The sequence below is a fragment of the Prionailurus bengalensis genome, chromosome B4, assembly GCF_016509475.1.
Source record: "Prionailurus bengalensis isolate Pbe53 chromosome B4, Fcat_Pben_1.1_paternal_pri, whole genome shotgun sequence".
NCBI lineage: Eukaryota > Metazoa > Chordata > Mammalia > Carnivora > Felidae > Prionailurus > Prionailurus bengalensis.
Genome location: NC_057358.1, coordinates 41,918,773 through 41,929,056, shown reverse-complemented (window position 1 = coordinate 41,929,056; position 10,284 = coordinate 41,918,773).

Genomic DNA, 10,284 nt, shown 5'->3' with positions numbered 1-10,284 from the left:
GAGAAACATTTCTTAAACTATCCACATCCCTCTACTCTAAGATGGCCACAGTTATGTTAGATTGTTCTTGTGAGTGTTTCCTACTTTTGTGCACATGGTCTGCTTATACCTTTGTAGCTTGCTTCCCTTCCTTCCTCTATCCTCTTACCTGTCAGGGGCCTACACGTAGCACAGATGTGGTTTTGCTCTTCAGAGACTCACGTTTGGCCAAGGGAAAGGGGGACAAAGTAGCTGATTGAAGGGCTAGAAATAACCAATTGTCCCAATTTGCATGGGGCTGAACCAGTTTTAGTTTTGAAAGTCCTGCATCCCAGGAAACCGCTTGGTCCCCGACCAACCAAAACGGTTTCTAATAGGTCACCCTGTTAGAAACGAGTCCTGCAAAGTAAGCCAGTTCAGAATCCAATTTCAATGTAATTGATAGATTGACCTTTCAGCTATACCTCTGTGTCTTTCTTTTTAACAAACTATTATAGTGTGTGATAATATATTGTATTCGTTGTATTGTATTTATTGTAGAGTATTTTTAGGGGTTGGTTTAGAGACGTTCCTCTTAAACTTTATCCCCTTAAAAATTGAGAACCCCAAAGAACTTTTGTTTATGTAGGTTATAGCTATTCATAGTCACTGTATTAGAAATTAAAACAGGGGCACCTGGGTGGCTCAGTCGGTTAAGCGTGTGATTTCGGCTCAGGTCATGATCTCGCAGTTTATGAGTCAGGCTCTGTACTGACAGCTCACAGAACCTGCTTAGGATTCTGTGTCTCCCTCTCTCTCTGCCCCCTCCCTGCTTGCCTCTGTCTGTCTCTCAAAAATAAACTTTTTTTTTTTAATTTTAAAGAATTTAAAACAGAACTTTTTTTATTAATTTATTTTCAAGTTAGTTAACATACAGTGTAGTCTTGGCTTCAGAAATAGAACCCAGTGGTTCATCTCTTACATATGACACCCAGTGCTCATCCCAACAAGTGCCCTCCTTAATGCTTGTCATCCATTTAACCCACCCCCCACCCCCACCCCAATCAACTCTGTTTTTTTCTCTGTATTTAAGAGTCTTGTGGTTTGCCTCCCTCTTTGTTTTCTTTTAATGTTTATTTATTTTTGAGAGAGACAGAGAGACAGCACAAGTGGAGGAGGGGCAGAGAGAAAGGGAGACACGGAACTCTAAGCAAGTTCCAGGCTCTGAGCTGTCAGCACAGTGCCCAATGTGGGGCTCAAACTCAGAAGCTGCAAGATCATGACCTGAGCTGAAGTCGGACGCTTAACCGACTGAGCCACCCAGGCGTCCTGTCTCTTTTTATCTTATTTTTCCTTCCTTTCCCCTATGTTCATCTGTTGAGTTTCTCAAATTCCACATATGCATGAAATGTGAAACCATATGATATCTGTCTTTCTCTGACTGACTTATTTCGCTTAGCATAATACTCTCCAGTTCCATCCACGTTGTTGCAAACAGCAAGATTTCATTTTTTGTCATTCCCAAATAGTATTCCATTGTGTATATACACCACATCCTCTTAATCCATTCATCAGTTGATGGACATTTTGGGCTCTTTCCATAACTTGGCTATTATTGATAGAGCTTCTATAAACATGGGGGTACATGTGTCCCTTCGAATCGGCATTTTTGTCTCCTTTGGATAAATTCCTAGTAGTGCACTTGCTGGGTCATAGGGTAGTTCTATTCTTAACTTTTGGAGGAATCTCCATACTGTTTTCCAGAGTGGCTGCACCATTTGCCTTCCCACCAACAGTCCAAAAGGGTTCCTCTTTCTCTGCATCCTCTCCAATGTCTGTTGTTTCCTGAGTTGTTTATGTTAGCCATTCTGACTGGTGTGAGGTGGTAGCTCATTGTGGTTTTGATTTGTATTTCCCTGATGATGTGTGATGTTGAACATCTTTTCATGTGTCTGTTAGCCATCTGGATGTTTTCTTTGGAAAAATATATATTCATCTCTTCTGCCCATTTCTTCGCTGGATTATTTGGGGTTTTTTTGGGGGGGTGCTGAGTTTGGTAAGTTCTTTATAGATTTTGGATACTAACCCTTTATCCAATATGTCATTTGCAAATATCTTCTCCCATTCCATCAGTTGCCTTTTAGCTTTGTTCAAAGTTTCCTTTACTGTGCAGATGCTTTTTATCCCAATAGTTCACTTTTGCTTTTATTTCCCTTGCCTTTGGAGCCATGTCAAGTATGAAGTTGCTGTGGCCTAGGTCAAGAGGTTGCTGCCTGTTTTCTCCTGTAGGATTTTGATGGTTTCCTGTCTTACATTTAGGTCTTTTATCCATTTTGAGTTTAATTTTGTGTATGGTGTAAGAAAGGGGTCCAGGCTCATTCTTCTGCATGTTGCTGTCCCATTCTCCCAGCACCATTTGCTAAAGAGACTGTCTTTTTTTCCATTGGATACTTTTTCCTGCTTTGTCAAAGATTAGTTGGCCATATATTTGTGGATCCATTTCTGGGTTCTCTAGTCTGTTCCATTGGTCTATGTGTCTGTTTTTGTGCCAATACCATACTGTCTTGATTACAGCCTTGCAGTACAGGTTAAAGTCCGAGATTGTGATGCCTCCAGCTTTGGTTTCCTTTTTCAACATTACTTTGGCTATTTGGGGTCTTTTGTGGTTCCATACAAATTTTATTGTTCCAGCTCTGTGAAAAATGCTGGAGTTATATTGATCGGGATTGTCTTAAGTGCGTAGATTACTTTGGGTAGTATCGACATTTTAACAACACTTGTTCTTTTCCAATCCATGAGCGTGGAATGTTTTTCCATTTCTTTGTGTCTTCTTCAATTTCTTTCATAAGCTTTCTGTAGTTTTCAGCATACAGGTGGTCTTTTACTTCTTTGGTAGGTTTATTCCTAGGTATTTTATGGGTTTGGGTGCAATTGTAAATGGGATCAATTCCTTGATATCTCTTTCTGTTGCTTCATTATTGGTATATAGAAATGCAAACAATTTCTGTACATTGATTTTACATCCTGCGACTTTGCTGAATTCATGTGTCTGTTCTAGCAGTTTTTTGGGTTTTCCATGTGGAGTATCATATCATCTGTGAAGAGTGAAAGTTTGACTTCTTCTTTGCCAATTTGGGTGCCTTTTATTTCATTTTGTTGTCTGATTGCTGAGGCTAGGACTTCCAACACCATGTTGAACAGCAGTGGTGAGAGTGGACATCCCTGTCATGTTCCTGATCTTAGGGGGAAAGCTCTCAGTTTTTCCCCTCTTTAGGATGATATTAGCTGTGGGCCTTTCATATATGGCTTTTATGATGTTAAGGGATGTTCCTTCTTTTTTTTTTTTTTAATTTTTATTTTATTTTATTTTATTTTTTTAATTTTTTTTTCAACGTTTTTATTTTATTTTTGGGACAGAGAGAGACAGAGCATGAACGGGGGAGGGGCAGAGAGAGAGGGAGACACAGAATCTGAAACAGGCTCCAGGCTCCGAGCCATCAGCCCAGAGCCTGACGCGGGGCTCGAACTCACGGACCGCGAGATCGTGACCTGGCTGAAGTCGGACGCTTAACCGACAGCGCCACCCAGGCGCCCCAAGGGATGTTCCTTCTATCCCAACCTCCTTGGGGGTTTTTATTAAGAAAGGATGCTGTATTTTGTCAAATGCTTTTTCTGCTTTGATTGACAGGATCATATGGTTCTTATCCTTTCTTCTATTAATGTGATGTATCACACTGATTGATTTGTGAATATCGAACCAACCCTACAGTCCAGGAATGAATGTCACTTGATCATGGTGAATAATTCTTTTAATGTACTGTTGAATTCATTTTGCTAGTATCTTGTTGAGACTTTTTGCATCCAGATTCATCAGGGATATTGGCCTGTAATTCTCCTTTTTAGTGGGGTCTCTGTCTGGTTTTGGAATCAAGGTAATGCTGGCTTCCTAGGATGAGTTTGGAAGCTTTCCTTCCATTTCTATTTTTGGAACCGTTTGAGAAGGATAAGTATTCACTATGCTTTAAATGTCTGGTAGAATTCCCCTGGGAAGTCATCTGGCCCAGGACTCTTATTTGTTGAGATATTTTTATTTATTTTTTTTAACCTTTATTTTTATTTTTGAGACAGAGAGAGACAGAGCATGAACGGGGGAGGGGCAGAGAGAGAGGGAGACACAGAATCAGAAGCAGCCTCCAGGCTCTGAGCCATCAGCCCAGAGCCCGACGCGGGGCTCGAACTCACGGACCGTGAGATCGTGACCTGAGTTGAAGTCGGAGGCTTAACCGACTGAGCCACCCAGGCGCCCCTGTTGAGATATTTTTAATAACTGATTCAACTTCTTTGCTAATTATGGATCTGTTCAAATTTTCTGTTTCTTCACATTTGAATTTTGGTAGTGTGTGAGTGTCTAGGAATTTTTCCATTTCTTCCAGATTGTCCAGTTTGTTGGCATATAATTTTTCATAGTATTCTCTAATAATTGTTGGTATTTCTGTGTTATTGGTTATGATCTCTCCTCTTTCATTTGTGATTTTATCTTTTTGGGTCCTCTCTCTTCTTTTTGCCAAGTCTGGCTAGGGGGTTATCAATTTTGTTTATTCTTTCAAAAAACAAGCTCTTAGTTTCATTGATCTGTTCTACTGGTTGTTTTTTTTTTGTTTGTTTGTTTGGTTTTTTTTTGGATTCTGCATTATTTATTTCTGCTCTAATCTTTATTATTTCCCTTCTACTGGCTTTAGGCTTTATTTTGCTGCTCCTTTTCTTTTGACTGTCGTGTTTTCATTTTCATTTGCTTCCATGTATTTTTAAATTTATTCTTTAATTTCCTGGTTAACACATTCATTCTTTAGTAGGATGTTCTTTAACCTCCATTTTTTCTTGTGGTTGATTTCAAGGTTCATAGCATTGTGATCTGAGAGTATGCATGGCATGATCTCAATCTTTTTGTACCTGTTGAAGGCTGTTTTGTGACCCAAAATGTGATCTATTTTGGACAATGTTCCATGTGCCCTTGAGAAGAATTGTATTCTGCTGCTTTAGGATGAAACGTTCTGAATATATCTGTTAAGTACATCTACTCCAATGTGTCATTCAGAGCTGTTATTTCCTTACTTATTCTCTGCCTAGATAATCTGTCCATTGTTGTAAGTGGAGTATTAAAGTCTCCTACAATTACAGTTTATTATCAATAAGTTTGCTTATGTTTGTGATTAATTGATTTATGTATTTGGGTGTTTCACGTTGGGGGCATAAATATTTACTATTGTTAGCTCTTTTTGATGGATAGACCCCTTAATTATTTTATAATGCCCTTCTTCATCTCTGGTTGTAGTTTTAATTTTTTTTTTAGTTTATTTATTTATTTTTTGAGAGAGAGAGAGAGCATGAACAGGGGAGGGGCAGAGTAAGAGAAGACGACACAGAATCTGAAACAGGCTCCAGGCTCCAAGCTGTCAGCACAGAGCCCAATATGGAGCTCAAACCCATGAGCCACGAGCTCATGACCTGAGCCAAAGTCGGATGCTTAACCGACTAAGCCACCCAGGTGCCCTAGTCTTTTTTTTTTAATCTAGTTTTCCGATAAAAGTATGGCTGCTCTGGCTTCCTTTTGATGTCCATTAGCATGATAGCTGGTTCTCCATCCCCTCACTTTTAATCTGCAGGTGTCCTCTGGTCTAAAATGAGTCTCTTGTGGCAGAATATAGATGGTTCTTGGTTTTTTATCCATTCTGATACCCTATGTCTTTTGACTGGGATATTTAGTCCACTTACATTCAGAGTGATTACTGAAAGGCATGGATTTAGTGTCATTGTGTTATCTGTAGGTTTCGTGTTTATGGTGATATCTCTGGTCCTTTGTAGTCTTTCCACTACAAAGTGCTGCTTTCCACTCAGAGTTCCCATTGGGATCTCCTGCAGGACTGGTTTAGTGGTCACGAACTCCTTTAGTTTTTGTTTGTCTGAGAAAGTGTATCTCTCTTTCTATTCTGAACGACAGCCTTGCTGGATAAGGGATTCTTGGCTGCATATTTTTCCTATTCTGCATATTGAGTATTTCCTGCCATCCCCTCTGGCTTGCCAAGTTTCAGTAAATAGGTCTGCTACTAACCTTATGTGTCTACCCTTGTAGGTTGAAGACCATTTGTCTGTAGCTGCTTTCAGAACTCTCTCTTTATCTTTGTATTTTTCCAGTTTCACTATGATATGTCATGGTGTTGACCTGTTATTGTTGATTTTAAACGGAGTTCTCTGTGTCTCTTGGACTTGGATGCCTGTTTCCTTCCCCAGATTAAGGAATTTCTCAGCTATAATTTGTTCAAATAAGCCTTCCGCCCCTTTCTATCACTCTTCTTCTGGAATTCCTATGATATGGATGTTGTTTCATTTCATGGAATCACTTAGTTCTCTAATTCTCCTCTTGTGATCTAGTAGTTTCCTTTCCCTCTTTTTTTCAGCTTCATTATTTTCCATCATTTTTTCTTCTATTTCGCTTATTCTTTCCTCTGCTTCCTCCATCTTCTCTGTCACTGTATCTAGTTTATTTTGCATCTCAGTTATAGCAGTTTTTAATTTATCGTCACTATTTCTTAGTTCCTTGATTTCTGCAGCAAGAGATTCTCTGGTGTCTTCTATGCTTTTTTCAAGCCCAACTATTAGTCTTATAACTGTTATTCTAAATTCTTGTTCAGATATATTGTTTATATCTGTTTTGAGCAATCAAAACAGAGAACATTGTAAAACACAAGGATACACAAATACATCTTCCTTTAGTTGTCAGGAGACTATGTCTCCACACCTCACGTGGCCTCTGCTAACTCCATGGTACTCCCATGAGAAAAAAGCAAATAATATCTTAAAATTATTATGAAAATAATTTTGACCTCACAACCACCCTGAAAGGATCTCAGGGACCCCCAGGGCTTGCCAGACCACAGGTAGAGTAGAGAGCCACTGCCCCAGAGAGAATTTCTTCTCCACATCCTTAGCTTTTTCATCTCCTTAGAATTAATACTGCATGAAGAACTGTAGTCCAACTCTCTCCATTATGCTATGGTTTTCATGTATATTACATCTACATATGTTATAAAACCCATGATACAATGTTATAATTTTTGCTTTCAACAGGTATATACATTTTTAACTTAAGAATAAAACATAGATGTTTATATTTAGCTACAAACTTACCACTTCTCTTTATCGCAACTCGCAGCTTCCTCTTCCACCTGGATTCCTTTCCCTTCTGCCCCAGGTGCTCTCGCTTGCGCTCTCTCTCTCTCTCTCTCTTTCTGTCTCTTGCATTTCTCATCCTGTAGGTCTGCTGATGACAAAGTCTCCAAGATTTCTTTTATCTGAGAATGGTTTTATTTCATCTTCATTCTGGAAGATTTTCATCGGAAAGGCAATTCTGAGTTGACGATTTTTTTTTCTTCCAGAATTTTAAAGATGTTGCTCCACTCACTTCAGTCTGCGTTGTTTTTGATGAGAAAACAGGGACATTGAAAATGTTGTTCTCTGTGTGCAGTGTGGTTTTTTGGTGTTTTGTTTTGTTTTGTTTTGTTTTCTCTGGGTGTGTTCAAGATTTTCTCTTTACCTTTGGTTTTTAGCAGTTTGACTATGACCTGCTTAGATGTGCCTTTTGTGTTTTTAATTTTCCATTCTGCTTTGAGTTTTACCAAGCTTCTTGGATCTAAAAATGTTTGGGTTTGTTTTTTTTTTTTTTTTTCACCAGAGTTGGGAAATTTCCAGCATATTTCTTTGAATACTTTTTTCTGCCCCATTCTTTCCTCTCCTTCTGGTACTCAAGAACACATATAGTAGAGGGGTTTTTTTGTTTTTGTTTTTGTTTTTGTTTTTGTCCCACCGGTCCCTGAGTTTCTGCTCATTTTTAAAAAAATTTTCTCCTGATCTTCAGATTGGATCATTTCTATGTATCTATCTGCAAGGTCATTGACTCTTTCTTCTGCCATCTCCATTCTTCTGTTAAGCCTCTCCAATGATTTTTCTTTAATTTCATAGAGTATTGCATCTTTCAATTCTAAAATTTACACTTGGTTCTTCTTTAAAGTTTCTGTTTCTTTGCTTATGTTTCCTTTTTTTTTTTTTTTTCTGTACCATGAGCATATTCCTCTTTGCATCTTTGGGTGCCAAAAGCCTGTGTACTGATTCCAACATCTGGGTCATCCTGGGAAATGCTCTCTGGTGTCTTTTCTCTTGAGTGTGGTTTGTGTTTTCCTGGTTCTTCATATTTGGAGTAATTTTGGATTGTATCCTGGACATGGCAATAATACATTATAAAGACTGTGGATTCTGTGATGTTCTTCCAAAGAGTATTGATTTTTTTTTTCAAGTAGGCAGTTAACTTGGCTTAACTCAAACTGCAGACTTTCTTGACAGAGGAGAAGTTCAAATTTAAGTTGAATTCTTTCTGTCTTAGCTAGGCTGCCTGGAGTCTGACCCATGCATTCATTGTTTAGGGATACGAAGGTAGAAATCTCTGAGTCACTCAAGTAGCTGACAACCTGATTATGAATCAGACGTCACAAAATGAGAGAACAACACATTGTCGAACCAGAAGCTCAGGGAGGTGGTTCAAAGGCTCAGGGCTATAGCCCCACAGCCAGTCCCAACACCTGTGCCCCTAGAGAGAGTAAGGGAAGCAAAAGTGTCTCATGATGACAAAATTAAGAAAATAGTGCTAGCTTTCCCTCAGACATGTTCCCCTCCCCAAGGCTCCTGAGCCCAAGTCGTCAACTCCTGGCATTCTTTCTGTGTCCCTACTCCCAGATGTGAACAAGGGAGCATCCCACATGGCACCAGCCCTGAAGAGCCCCTGTACCTGTGTTAATGCCATAACTGCTTGGTAGCCACTTCTGCTCCTCCTGCCAGGCTACAACCTGCAGAGCAAGATCACTTCTATCTCTCTCTTCCAGCCAGAGAGGGAGCCCCAGTGCAGGAGAGATGGTCCTGAAAGCAGGATGGGGGCATAACTACCTAATCCCAGCTCCACATGGGCCTGCATCAACCAGCTGCACAGAGAACCATCAGGCCCTTTCTCCAGTCCCACATCCCTGGAGGCTTTGTCCTCTGACCCCAATGCTCACTGCAGCCACACCACCTATATGGGACCAAGGCAAGCCTTTATAGTCAAAGTGTCGGATTTTTCAAAACAGGGACCACGTCTGGGCTCAAGACCGCTCAAGGCATCAGCTGCAGTGTGGCCACTGCCTCTTCACACTCTTAGCTCCCTGCCTCTTTCCCACCCAGCCTCCACCCAGCACTTGAACCCCTGTCCGTTAGTGGAAATTATCCTGGTTCCCTCAGAACTTGCCTAGTGTTAAAACTGAAAGGCCCCCATCCCAGGAAAGCCCTCAGTCCCAGGCAAGTCTGAACAGTTGGTCATCTGATGTGCCCTGGAGTTTTCTTCTAAGGCTCTTCTCTTCCTCTCCTCCAGATCATCTCAAGAAAGTCTTCTCTGATGGGCTAACCTAGGGACTCTGGTATGTGCCCCTCTTAGAATGGAGTACAAGCTTAGGGGCACAGTACAATCCTACCCATCACAGACTATCAAAGAGAATAGGGAATGATGCTCTGAAGGGAAACGAGGGTGGACTCCCAGCTCTGGCTGCAGCCTTATCTGATTTCTTCCCACCAGATGGGTCATAGACTAGGACCGCTGTTCACTCCTATGGATGTGTCTCTGGCTTCTCAGATGTTCCATGCGATTCTAAGGGTTATTATATAAGAGGGCAGGTGTCAGTGCTCCCAGGAATGGGGAGAAATCCTGGCCAGAGGGGCCTACTCCTCAACATATGGATATGGGAGATTGTTCCCAGGTGTGGTAGGTGTTGGGTATGGAAGACAGGTAGACTGATACCAGGACTGTGTCTGGGAAATTGTGTATGACTTGGCCATCTCCCTTCTGTCATCCCTTTCAGAACCATGAACCATAGTTCTCCTGAAACTTTCCAACTTGGGAAAGCCAAAGATCCAGAACATACCCTGTTTGGGTCTATAACTTACTACATTTGTGAGGATTCACATTACTGCTTGCAAAATGGAAGAAACAATGGAGTCTTCTATGAAATGGTGTGTGTGTGTGTGTGTGTGTGTGTGTGTCTACAATGTAGGACCAAATGGAATGTAAGAGTTTGCATACATTCCACATACTTACACCTGGCACATAGCAGACATTCAAGAAATATTGGTTGAATCAGGGCGTCTGGGTGGCGCAGTCGGTTAAGCGTCCGACTTCAGCCAGGTCACGATCTCGCAGTCTGTGAGTTCGAGCCCCGCGTCATGCTCTGGGCTGATGGCTCGGAGCCTGGA